The following is a 14338-nucleotide window of genomic DNA, read 5'->3' as shown; positions in this document are numbered from 1 at the left end:
GATCTATTTAACACATAACCGCAATCTTATCTGACCTTGATACTACTCACTTATTTTCACACGTCTTTAGTAAACATCTCATTGCATTTCCCACAAGCTCTGATCCAAATGTCTTTTTTATTCCCCACAATGTTGGTCCCACCTCTATTTTCTTTATAAAGGCAACAGATATGAGAATAGCATGTATTGAGCACTTGCTATGGGTTATGAGGTGTGCTATGTTGCCTGCATAATTTTCTAATTTTGTCCTTGTAATAATGCTCTGGGTTTGCTATTAATTTCGCCTTTACAGGTGAGGACACAGAGTATCATAGAGGTTAGGTAACTTGCACAGCATTGCCAAACTAGGCTCAGGCAGAGCTGTGATTTAACCCCAATAGAGACCAATGCCAAAGCCCATGCTCTTTCCTCCACACCACACTGCTTCCCTTTGAGATGGGAATCTCTGAGAGCTGTAAGAATGTCCAATGTGAGCCTTTTCACTTTTCCTCTTACCTCTAACAGTGCCCAACTTTGCTGCTTCACGTAACCTCTGCATCCATACTTATTCTCTCATCCTTCCCTTCAGTCCCAGAGTACCAAACCTCTTAAAGTCTGTTTGCTCCTATTGTGCTATAGGTCCTAATCCCTCCCCAACCTCTAAAACCCTAGTCCATCATTATTTCCAATATTTTCTTTTTTTGGTCTCTCTCCTCTGGCCACTTCCCCTCAGCATATAAACCTGTTCAAGACTTAAAGATATGGGGGAAATCTCCTTCCCATAACACTACTCTAATTATGCCTAGAGTTAATTTTCTCTCTTTCTCTCTCTGTTTTCTTTTGCTGTCAGACTTCTTAAAATAATAATTTGCCCTCATTCCTCCTGCTTTACCACCTGACAGTTATTTTTGTGAACAGATATTCAATTTTGTCAGATAATTATTTTCTGCATCTAAAAAATTATCATGTTTTCTTTTTGTTAGAATATTGTTATGGGAAATTATTTTGTTTAATTTTGAGTGATGAACCAGTCTTGCATTCCAGGAATGTATTACACTTTTTGTATAAAAATGGATTTATTTACTAATATTTTCCTTTTTTTAAATTTATTTATATATTTATTTTTTATATATTTTTTGTTATACTTTAAGTTCTAGGGTACATGTGCACAATGTGCAGGTTTGTTACATATGTATATTTTCTTGAGAATTTTTTGATCTGGGTTTGGGAGAGATATTTGTCTATAGTTTTATTTTCTTATAATATACTTGGTTTTCATAGAAGGTTAATTCTGGCATCATAAATGAGTTAGTATGCATTCATTCTATTTTATAGAAGAGTTTATGTAGAATTGGTTTTTCTTCCTTAAGCATTTCCAATAAAGCCTCCTGAACCAGAGTTTTCTTTGTTGGAAGAATTTTAATTACTAATTCAATTTATTTAATAGCTATAGGATTATTATCTACTTCTTCTTGGGTGAGATATGGTGTCTTTCAAGGAGTTTGTCCTTTACATCTAAGTTCCTAAATTTATTGGCAAAAAATTTATAATATTCCCTTATTATTAACATTGGCAGGTTCTGTAATGATGACCTCTTTTTATTCCTGATAGATGTTTTTCACCTTTCTTCTTGGTCATTTGACTAGAGATTAATCAATTTTATGCATCTTTTCAAATAACCACCTTTTTAATTTTACTAATTTTTATCTATTATTTTTCTGCTTTGCAGCCAATTTTTTAACCTGTAAAATATCTTGCTTTCTCCTTACTAATCCACTGAAACTTACCTCAGAAAAGTACTAAATGGCCTTTCAATAAACAAACGCGGTAGCAATTTGTCTCCATATTTGTATCCTATTAATCACTGCCTCGTTTTTAAAATTTTATTCTCCCTTGGATTACAAGAGAGACTACCAACTCTGCTGTCCTTTTATCTCTGTAATTACTTCTCCTTACATAGTTTATTTTCTCTTCCTATGTCTCATCCCATTCTCTCTTGAGTATTCCAACCATCTACTTATTTTCCATTCTCATCGATATGTAAAGGACTTAAATATTTTTCTTCATCTCTGACTTCTGTGACCTGCAGAAGCTCATACACATCTACCTACTAGCCTGAAAATCCTGCAGGGCTTTTTAGATAAAATCTCCCAATTTGAGTCATTGTCACTACTCATCTCTTTCCGGATACAGGGCATTTGGACATCAATGGGGCATTTTACAGTTATTCATATCTCCGTGATATCCTTGGGAACAAGGTAAACAAATACAGCTAGATGCAAAGACAAGTGAATTTGTAACTGGTGAAATAACTTTAGCAAACACAGAAGATTCATACATGAGTTATTCATTAACTGTCTTCCTCAATGGACTGATGGCTATAGGGGATACTGACCATGTCTGTCTTATTCACCTCTGTGATACAGTCCAACAACAAAGATATTCAAAGAGAGGTATAGAATTCATGTTAATTCGAATTGTGGTTGACACAAAGTTAAAAGAGATTGGAATTAAATTATGTTTACTAGGAGAAAGAAGACCCAATAATTTCTTGAAGGATGAGTCCCACCTAACAAGATTGAGATATTAATATTAGGTAACAATAGATAATAATAGCTAGTATTATTGAGGGTTTACTGTGAGCTGGGAACTGTGCTAAATGCTCCTTATCTCATTTAGTTCTGACAATTCTTTGAAGTAGGTACCCTTAAGATTGCCATTTATATATGAAGAAATGAGGTTTAGAGAAGTTATGTAACTTGCCCAAAGTCACACAGCTGGTAAAAAACAGACACAGACTAAGAAAGCAATACTAACCCCAAAACGCCATCCTCTTACCCAGTTGTCTATGCTCAGGTACAAATAACCTACCACACAAACACAGGATGAAACATGGCTTAGCGGTGTTTAAAAATAAAAACAAAAGACTTTGTTCAAAGTCAAATGAATCTAATTGGCTGTGCTATGTGGCCCCAAGAGAACCCATTATCTTCAGAGAATTAGTGGTAATACAATAGCTCCAGTAATGGAGGTGCTGACTTTCCTCTGATTTGTGGTGGTCAGACCTCAACTGCAGTTCTGGATAAAGTTCATGGCCTCACACTTTAATATATGTGCACTCTATGCAGATAAACTGGGATATATGTCAGTTCTATACACATACACGTGTGATTAAAGTGAGGAAACTTCATCTTTGAGAAGAGAAACTTCAGATTTGGGGGACAAGGAAGATAAACTTCAGATTTAGGGGAGCTATCACCAACCATTTGAAAAGCTGTTTAGATGAAGCATCTTTTCTGGGCCTCCAGGGATGAACTAACACTAGTGGTGAATGATAAAGCATGAGAGATTTCAGCTGACCATTGAAAGCTATGAGCTCCCTCTTGCCAAAAGCACGGAAGTATTCTGACAGAGGCAGGGTTCACTGTGGCAGGGAAGTTGACAGCCATGGCAGGAGCCCAGTCCTTTACCTGTTTGTCCTGCTTCTCCTGAAATTTCATCTCTACCGAATCACTTGCTCAGTTCTGCTACCCAAACTTTTATCTCCCCAATGGACCATTTCTGTTTATCCTTTGTCATACTTTACCTCTTTGTCTTGCTCCTATTGAAATTTCGTCTCTACTGAATCAGTTGCTCAGCTCTGCTACCCAAACTTCTATCTCCCCAGTGGGCCCTTTCAGCTTATCCTTTATCATGTGTGGTTCTCTCACTTCTCTAGAACACTTTGACTAGGCTTATCACACTGTGAGCATCCCAGATTTCCTTGCACTGGAACTCCAGGCCTCAGAGCCCAATACCATACCCAGCCACTTAGTTGCTGTCCTATCCAGGCCAGTCTATGGTTCCCTAACAGATGATTCAAGTGGGAGAAGAGGGGATACCGACAGCAGATGTGGCATTTGACTGGATGACCTTCTAGCCTCTCCATTTCTGAGGCAATACAGGAAGAGCTCCTCCTCCTGACTTCCCATTCTATATTAATGGCAACATCTGTGGTTCTTCTGGTCTCCCATACTCAAAACTTCAGAGCTGTCCTTGCTTCCTCATTCTCTCTCTCCCGTCATACCCAAGTCTTACTGGTTACTCCTTATAAATATTTCTCACAATTTTCCTCTCCTTTGGGTTCCCACGGTCACTACTGTATTTCAAAAGCTCTCAAAATATTTTTTCTAGACTTGAAATACTCCTCTGCTTTCGGTATCTTCTCCTCAATCCTCTATATTTCTTTCCCAATACAGTCTCTACACTACTCTCAAAGCAATAATCTTGAAACTCTGATTAAGCATGTCACATTTTTGCTTAAAAAACCTTCCTTCTGAGGCCAAGTATGGTGGCTCACACCTGTAATCCCAGCACTTTGGGAAGCCAAGGTGGGAGGATTGCCTGAGGTCAGGTGTTCGAGACCATCCTGCTCAACATAGTGAGATGCCATCTCTGCAAAAAAAATTAAAAACTAGCTGGGTGTGGTGGCACGCACCTGTAATCTCAGCTACTAAGGAGGCTAAGGTGGGAGGATCACTTGAGCCCAGGAAATCAAGGCTGCAGTGAGTTATGATCATACCATTGCACTCTAGCTTTGGTGACAGAGCAAGACTCTGTCTCTACAAAAATATATATATATATTTTAGTTAGCTAGATGTGGTGGTGCATGCCTGTAGTCCTAGCTACTCAGGAGGCTGAGGCAGGAGGATTGCTTGAGTGTGGGAGGTTGAGACTATAGTGAGCCATAATTGCACCACTCCACTCCAATCTGGGCAACAGAGTGAAACCTTGTCTCAGGAAAAACACAAAAAACCCTTCCCTCTGACCCCTCCTTACTAAATGAATTTTGGATTTCGTAGAATGTTATTCAGAACCTGACTCTAATCTACCTTTCAGTGCTTACTCATCTTTCTCTCACACTGAACACTTATCCCAGCTTCACTCAGTATAGCTTCTGGCACTTGTTGTATACTTAATAAATTCGGAATGAAATAATTAATGAAGAGGGAAGTCACCCACTAGAGGAAATTTTAGGAAGTGGAGATGAACTCTTTAGAGCAGGGATGTTTCTATAATCTTATATGTACCTTATGCTAGATCTATAGAGATAATTGAATTAATGTTTACAGGATTTTGTGTGTGTGCATGTGTGTGTGTGTGTGTGTGAATGAGTGTGTGGAGGTAGAAAGAGTGTCACTTTTCTTCTCCCCAGCTGGCCCCCTGTAGCTCAGGACAGATGAGACTAGGCACCATGAGGGTACATCTACTAGAGGCTGAAAAGCTCTAGTCTACTACATGAAAGCTAATGAGAACCACAAAGTCTATTATAATCAACTGCTTTTAGGACCTGGAGCCTGGTCTAATCCTAAACAGGTCAGCCCTGCAGCTTGACATCCAGGCTGTCTCTAGCCCCTCCCCCATTCTCTACCCATTTCTTACCTAAACAAAGGGTGTCCTAACTCTGCCTCAACACCATTTGCAAATTATTTTATCTCCTTTCATACATTACTGTTTGACTTAATAACAAATTCATGTTGCCTGTTGGCATAGCTCCTACTGTCTCCAATAGCTTTTCTGCCATGTTCTCTGGCAAAGACATAAGACTTAGCAGGGCATCCTCTGTTAGTTACTAGATACATCGCTGAACATTCTTTTGAGCCAGGGACAAGCAAATGCACAAGCACATTCACTCGCAGATCTCAGCATAAGGACTGGGTGAAATCTTGTTTTCAAGCTTGTTTCAAAACAAATCTGGAAAGAGATGCCACCAGAGTCTTGTGGCTGCAGTTCAAAGCCCCAAAGGGCCGCACTGGGCTCAAAGCAGCGCCTTGAGCACTCGAGCTCCAAACACATGCTGTTGTGTCTTTGCTCACTTCACACTAACCACACGGAGAAAATAGCGACAGCCTCACCTTGCTGTGCCCCCACAAACCTGGCTGAAACCACAACATCCTTCTCGTATATGGCAGACTCCACCATGCACTCCAGAGAGTGAGGCTCACTCTTCTCCCAACAGATTTCACTGTGAGCCCATTTCATGGTAACGTCCTTTTAAATTAAGGAGAGCTTTGCACCATGCTCCCTCCAAAAGTATCCAAGGGAATAGCATCCTCAATTGGAAAACATCATTTAGCTTTCTGACGCTTCAGGAGCCCTTTACAAATTATTTCGGAATTTAGCTACCCTTTATAAAGTTTGCCCATTGTGCCAGGTGCATGCTTGGCAAGTTCCTTTAAAATACTAAGATGCATATATTGCTGTTATTTCTTTCAGAGGGCAATTTCCTACAAGTTGATAAACATGTTTCTAAAGATTGCATTTTCCTAAGGAAGCTGGGAGAAGTAGCAAGCAGGTGATAATAAACACTTAATTGGATATTTTGCATGTGCCAGCTACTATTCTAAGCACTTTGTAAGAATTAGATCATTTAATCCTCATGTATAGGGAACCTTAAAAGGTGAGTATATCACTATCCTCATTATGTAGAAAAGGGAGCTAAGGCATGAAGGGGTTAAGGAGCTCACCTGATTCACAGCCAGCAAGAGGCTAGGATTCTTACCTAGGAAGGAATCTATCTCCAGAGCCTTTGTCCTTAACCATCTGACTAGACTGCTTCTCTGTCACCTATGGGCCATGTACAGGCATCATGAGGTATGACCAAGCATGTAAAGTCCCCAAGAGCTTCTCTGAACTAAGGACTGAGCCTCCCAGCCCTCTGCATTTTAAGCATCTGCTCCCTACTACAGAACTTTGCACGGCCAGGCACAGTGGCTTACACCTGTAATCCTAGCACTTTGGGAGGCTGAGGCAGGTGGATCATTTGAGGTCAGGAGCTGAAGACCAGCCTGACCAACATGGTGAAACCCCATCTCTATTAAAAATTCAAAAATATCCGGGCAGTAGTGGCACATGCTTGTAATCCTAGCTACTTGGGAGGCTGAGGCAGGAGAACCGCTTGAATCCAGGAGGCAGAGTTTGTGGTAAGCCAAGATCGAGCCACTGTACTCCAGTCTGGGTGACAGAGTGAGACACTGCCCCAAAAAAACTTTGCCATCGGGGCCTTAGATTATGAAACCTGATTTTCTTGAGCTATGTACCTCTTTTGCAGTTACTTGGCTTTCGTCATCTGTGTTCCTAATGTCCCTATCCTCACCCCCTGATTCTGGTCTCATATTTCTGGTCACAGTATTCTTTTGTTTGACCATTTGACCTTGTCCTGGGTCATCCACTCACTGACTAGCCTCCCAGCTCAGCAAGAAGGGTCTAAACTCTTTGTCACTGTAAACACTTTAGACTGATGACAGCGAAACAGATGAGCCCCCAGAATGCGCTCCTCCAAATCAGCCTCTCTGCTGCAGAGGGGTCATGATAACTTCAGGTTCCTCTATAAGCCTAGTAACTGCTTGTAATGGCCCAGTGGAGGAGCATGTGCTAGAACTGAATTTCTTCAACTGCATGATTATAAGACACGGGGACATGGGCTGCAAACACAGATGATGAAGACTTAGCAGTCAATTAGAAAATATGTAGCAGGCTAGACTTTTCCACAAATGGCTTCTCAATCTATTTTTAAACCTTCCCACTTTAAAACGTGAGCACAAGATAGATTTCGCTTTTCTTTTAATTCTTCTAGAAGAAAACAAAGCACAAGCACTGTGATAAACAGCAATGGCTGGGCGCGGTGGCTCACACCTGTAATCCCAGCACTTTGGGAGGCTGAGGCAGGCAGATCACCTGAGGTCAGAAGTTTGAGACCAACCTGCTCAACATGGAGAAACCCCGTCTCTACTAAAAATACAAAATTAGGCAGGCATGGTGGCACATGCCTGTAATCCCAGCTATTGGAGAGGCTGAGGCAGGAGAATTGTTTGAACCTGGGAGGCAGAGGTTGCAGTGAGCCGAGATTGAGCCATTGCACTCCAGCCTGGGCAATGAGAGTGAAACTCCGTCTCAAAAAAAAAAAAAATCAGCAATTGAGCTTCATTTTCAGTGCTAGAGAGGCCACAGGGCATGGCAAGGGCTGTCACACATTAACTGGCTGCTACCGGGTAGTGCTGTGGGAAGCCAGAAACTCAGACATTTATGTAAAATCTCTTAAATTTTAAGTATTGACAACCAATTCAAATATTTCACAACACTATGTGGTCCAGCTCTGTGTAAATCAAATAAATACGTTGGTGGATCTTGTATATACGGCCTGTGGGCTATCAATTTTTCAAGGTCAGATTCAAGCAAGTCAGAGAAGGTCTGGGCTTGGCAGTGAGGGGACAGGCTTCAAGTCAAGGCTTCACAGTTTAAAACTATCTGCCCAGGGCCACCACTAGCTCATTCAGGGCCCTTGGGTCTCCTCACAAGGCACTCTCTTGGAGGATAAATGATAAAAAGACATCCCTTCCTTCAGACTGATGTAGCACACGGCAGGGAACAACAGACTGGCTAACAAAGGTTAGCTTCCATTCTCCTCTCAGCTGGTTACATTATTGCAGAGCATAAGCCACCCGACCACATGCAGCTGCCTTAGGTGGCCCCAGCCAGCAAACCTGGACACTCAAACCATATGGGTGAAAAAATTTAAAAATCTGAGGAAGGAAGACAATCAGCAGCCAAGTTCTCCAGTTGTTGCTCTTCAATTCCGAGGCTGCCAGTCATTTGATCCCTGGGAGTCTAGGGGTGCGCAGTTGGCTCAAAATCAGAGCTACAAGCTTCTTGACAGCCCGTTTTCCCATTACCTGCATCTCTGGCCCATGCTAGACACAGAAGGTTAGAAGTGAGATACTGCACAGATACGTGGGATGAAGCTGAGCCTTGAAGAAACCTATAAGTGGTAGAGTAGGACAGGCCCCAAGAATAAGCCTGCAAACGCATTGCACAACCTGTTGATCCATTTGCCCACACATTCCTTTGCATTAAGAGGATGTTTAAGCCGGGTGCGGTGGCTCATGCCTGTACTCCCAGCACTTTGGGAGGCCAAAGCGGGCAGATCACAAGGTCAAGAGATCAAGACCATCCTGGCCAACATGGTGAAACCCCGTCTCTACAAAAAATACAAAAATTAGCTGGGCATGGTGGTGCGTGCCTGTAGTCTCTGCTACTTGGGAGGCTGAGGCAGGAGAATCGCTTGAACCCGGGAGGCAGAGGTTGCAGTGAGCCGAGATCATGCCACTGCACTCCAGCCTGGTGACAGAGTGAGACTCCATCTCAAAAAAAAAAAAGAAAGTGTTTAGCAATGCACCTTTGTGAAACTTTCAATTTAATCTGCAAAACTAAACTGAAATGGAAAAGCCAGCACAGTTTCCTGTAACCACCCCTCCTCTACCACTATTTTCAGGCTACGGTCACTGAGATGGTGATTACCATCTACCCACCTATCAGTAGTAATCAAACTGTTGATCTGGAAATCACAGATGGGGGATCTATTTCCAAATTGGCTGCAGGCTCGCTTCACAAGGCACTCCTCTCCTTTCACAGAAATTCTCAGGAACAAGAGAGCATGGGAGAAAATGTATTCCTCATACCCACCCCATCACACAGTTCCCTTTCATGGCCACCAACACATCTTTTTTATTCCTTGGGGAATAAAATAAGATTTCTACTAAGAATAAAATGTGTCTTCTGAGAACCACATTACTGATTCTAGTGGAGCATTGGGGAAAAGCGTCCCCTTTGTTCTCCTCCCATCCTCTGTTCCCTTCCTTCTGTCCCAGGACCCAACCATCCACACCAGGCATTCCCCAGAGCTGAGCTGCATGAGGCAGCATGCAGCATCGCAGAACCTGAGAACAGAGAGCAACCCCCTCCTCACTCCATCATCCTGTGAGGGGCTGGGTGCTGCTCTCTCCCATGCAGAATGGAACTGATTTCCATTTCCACTCTAGAGAGGGCAAGAAGAGATGACTAAGGTCTAGGTAGGACTGACCTTGCTGTGGAGCCAATGACTGAACAGCTGGCTGGACTCTTGCCCCTGGAAGCTCCTCAAGAGTTTTGCGGATCGTATCTGCTTTGCCATGAAACCCTCTGATTCAGGTACTAGAGCTCAGAGAAGTCCAAGCAATAAATGATTATTTCTTTTGAGTGTAGATTTTTTGCTTTGGATGTAGCAGGAACCCCAGCGTAAATTTAATTTAGGATTCAGATGCCTACATGCAGGAGGTATAGTCCTGAGACAAAATATACCTTGAACATCAAAGAAACCAGAGCCCAGCAGCTAGATTTTATGACAAGGCCATGGCCACAGTGTGTTTTCTGATACTTGGATTTGTCTTCTAGCAAAGCCCCCTATGCCCATGGCCTCAGAAGAGAGGAACCTGTTAAGTAAATGCCAAAAGTGGTGTTTCGCTAGCATCCTGGGACCTAGCGCTTTCATACCCCTAAAGAAGAGAGACTAAGTTATTTCGCTTCATCCAGAACAATGTCATGCAAGCTTTGTACCCTCCACCCTACATACATGCTAGGACTCCAGTGTTCCAGCTGCAGCTGGGGACAGATGCCCACTGGGAGAAAGAAGCTGCTCTGTAGAAGCAAAAAAAAATCCTGGCAGGAGTGTTGGTACCTGAAAGCAGGGAGCAAAGCCAATGAAAAGTAAGAAATGGCAGATTATTTGGTGGCCAACCAGATATTTGTGAACATTAATGAGTATAACTCCCCCCACCCCATAAAAGATCCCCCAAATAGTTGGGCAACATTTTCCAGGCTGGTGTTCCTGAGAGAATGGGTAGGTTTGGGTACATGAGCCAAATAAATTTGCATCATTGCTCTTAATGTAAAGCCATGGAGACCCAAAAGGTTGTGGCTCCTGGAGAAATTAGATTTCAAAGACTGATACATTTTAGCATTCAGAGACCTTTTAGAACTTGCATATGTTTTCAATTTAGACTGCATAAAATATTTCCTAAGAATAAGTTGTATGTACAATGCATCAGTGAGGTAGAAGGGGAATTCTTGTCCTAGGAAGATTTACAGGAACCAACCGTGTGATGAGGATGCTCCGTTTCTAACCTAAAAAAGCAGGACTACTTACCCTACTCATTTGAACCTCACCCCTACTTTGGTGTCAACAAATCTAATTGTGGACCCTGCAACCAAGATGTTCCATACTTGTTTTCCAACACTTGATTCACAGCAAACCTGAGAACCCCCATATCCCAAGAAGATAAATCAGTCAGAATTTTTTAGTGCAACTTTCTGATTTGGGGAAATCTTAGATTATTAAAAATTTAACAGTGGGATGGTGATCACAACTCAAACTATGGGAATGTTGCAGAGGAAAGTTTGAAAGTGTTCTGTGACACTGACTCACTGTCTGCCTTGTCAAATGCTCCCTGTCAGAAAAACCCTCATTGACATCATTACATTTTCATATCCTCAAAAGGCAAGCCATGTTGCTTGGAGAATTTTCCTTTACCACTGCATTTTTTTAAACTGGAACACACTAGCTGACAATGTGGGCATTAGTGTGTGATAAGCACATGTGAACCACGGTCTACTATGTGCCTGCAGATTTGGGGGTGGAAAGTAATCACTGCATTCGCGAAGAGCTGTTCTTAAAATTTTTCTAAATAGGAATACATGCACATGAAAAAGTTCAACATTATACAAATATTTAGTGAAAAACAATTTCCATCCAAGTCTGCTGTCAGTTCCTGTCCTCCATCCAAAAGTCAACCACTGTTAGTAATTTCTTAATTATCCTTCCAGAGAAGACACTTAATAAATATATTCCCAACTTAACAGATTGCAAGTGATTTAAAAACAGTAATTTTTAAATAGTAAAGTGCATATGGATCACCCAAAAATCTTATTAAAATGCAGATTCTGATTCAGTAGATCTGGAATGGGGCTGCAAGCCTGCATCTCTAACAAACTCTCAGCTGAGGCTGTTGCTTCTGGTCCATGAACGATACTTTGAATAACAAGTACTTTAAACATTATGTTTACTCTAATACATGCTGGTAGAAATGTGAATTAATACAAGCTTTTTGGAAGCAAGCTTAGAAAATCTCATTAAAATCAAAAATATTTGAAGTCTTCAGCCCAAAAATCTCATTACTGAGGATCTAATCCATGGGAAAACAACAGATAGATAGATATAAATATATTAATAAATATATAGGTCATATATATTTATCAATTTTTTTTCCCAATAAGTAGAAAACAAAGCCCTACTTAAAGGAAGCAATTGAGTTAATTGTAATATAACTATAACATGGGACACTGTGCTATCATTTAAAACGAGAGTAAGATTTCAGAGATAACTGGTTCGTTTAGAGATTTCCACAATGTATTGTTGCTGTGTGTGCAAAGCTAGACTCAGGCAAGTATGTATTATATAATCCTCTTTTTGCAAAATAAAAGACAAAAAATTAAATGCATTTGTTTGTCTTTCCATATATGAATGTGTGTAGTGTCTATACTCATAGATGTGTATATGCTATATATGATTCTGTGAACATATAGAAAAATGTGTAAGATATACTCTAAGTTAATAGCCTGAATTTAGAGGATAAAAGATTATTGTGCATGAAAGGGCAAACAAACAAAATAAATGAGAGGAAAACTGCATTCGAATAGCATGTTTAATATCATATTCATGTAAAATTAGGGATGTATGTGTATCTTTATACATAAAGAAATTGAGGGCCTAGTGCAGTGACTCATATCTGTAATCCCAGCACTTTGGGAAGCCAGGGTGGACCGATCACTTGAGGTCAGGAGTTCAAGACCAGCCTGGCCAACATGGTGAAACCCTGTCTCTACTAAATTAGCTAGGTGTGGTGGCTCACACCTGTAATCCCAGCTACTCAGGAGGCTAAGACAAGAGAACCTCTTGAGCCTGGGAGGCAGAAGATATAGTGAGCTGAGATCGTACCACTGTACCCCGGCCTGGGCAACAGAGTGAGACTCCAACTCAAAAAAAAAAAAAAAGAGAGAGAGAGAGAGAAATTGGAAAACCTTGGGGGTTTTTTTGTTTGTTTTGAGATGGAGTCTTGCTCTGTCACCCAGGTTGGAGTGCAGTGGTGAGATCTCAGCTCACTGTAACCTCCGCCTCCTGGGTTCAAGCAATTCTCCTGTCTTAGCCTCCCAAGTAGCTGGGACTACAGGCGCATGCCACCTCGCTGGGCTAATTTTTGTATTTTTAGTAGAGATGGGGTTTTACCATATTGGTCAGGCTGGTCTTGACTCCTGACCTCAGGTGATCCGCCCGCCTTGGCCTCCCGAAGTGCTGGGATTATAGGAGTGAGCCACTGCACCCAGCCACCTTATTTTTTTTTTTATTTTTAAGAAACCTATATATGCCATCAAGCACTATATATATATATATATATATATATGTATATATATATATATATATATATACACACACACACACACACACATTTTAAGGTAAAACATGAGACTTCAATGTCCTCAGAGCATGTCCTCCTTTCTTAACTTAACTTCAAATGAATTTGAGATGAAGGTTTGAGAATTCCTGCTTAGATCATTGCTGCCTACATGGTATCTCTCAGTTTGATTGCTCTGAGTAGAAAAAAGAAATGACAGTGAATATTGATATTTTAATAATGACCAGGAAGGTGATGGATGATGATCTGGGATCACCCCATATCTGTTACTCTTAACAGCAGGCACCTTATAGTGCCTGTTATTACTTAAGTAATAATAGTGATTAAAGCTCCTTGAGTTCTGCTTTGAGAGTTAGCACCTGACTCCTCTTCACTGAGCTCAGAAACTGCCACCTATCTGCAACACCTTCCTCTTTAATGCTTGTTCTCCCCACTTTACTCCCCAACCCCCACTCCGAAGAAATAAACACCAAATTAGCAGTATCTATATCCCACATCACGGTGCAGAATGTGGGGCAGATTACCAAAGGATGTGAGAGGCACACGGTTTGAAGTCTTTTTATCCTCAGAGTTAAGAAACATTATTTTTTCCTCCCTACCACTACCCACATCTGAGCACAATCAGACAGACAGCCAAAATACACATATGGCAGATCAGCTAGAAAAAAAAAATACGGCCATACTTGCATTTTGTTTTGAAGATTTTCAGATAATATCAAAGATTGTTTCCAAGCCACAGTCCCAGTTTTACAGTCCAGGGCAATGCTTTAACCATTTCAGAAATGAAAAAGGGTATAGGTTTCCAATTCTTTCTCCTTGGAAGCTCTAGAACAGATCTTAGTTCACTTCAATGACAAAGCTATTTGATCTAAACAAATATGTAATCTGATACATCAGGTGCTGTCACCCAAAATGTTTATTTTTATGAGAAATTGAAAAGTAGTAAGATACCTAGATATCCAAAACATCTACTATGTGCTTCCTTCTCTTCTAAGAAGATTCCTTCCTAAAGGAAGGTTCTAACCATGGATTAGCAC

The sequence above is a fragment of the Symphalangus syndactylus genome, chromosome 16 (assembly GCF_028878055.3).
Source record: "Symphalangus syndactylus isolate Jambi chromosome 16, NHGRI_mSymSyn1-v2.1_pri, whole genome shotgun sequence".
Taxonomy (NCBI): domain Eukaryota; kingdom Metazoa; phylum Chordata; class Mammalia; order Primates; family Hylobatidae; genus Symphalangus; species Symphalangus syndactylus.
The sequence above is the reverse complement of the archived record's forward strand: the minus strand, read 5'-3'. Positions refer to the sequence as shown.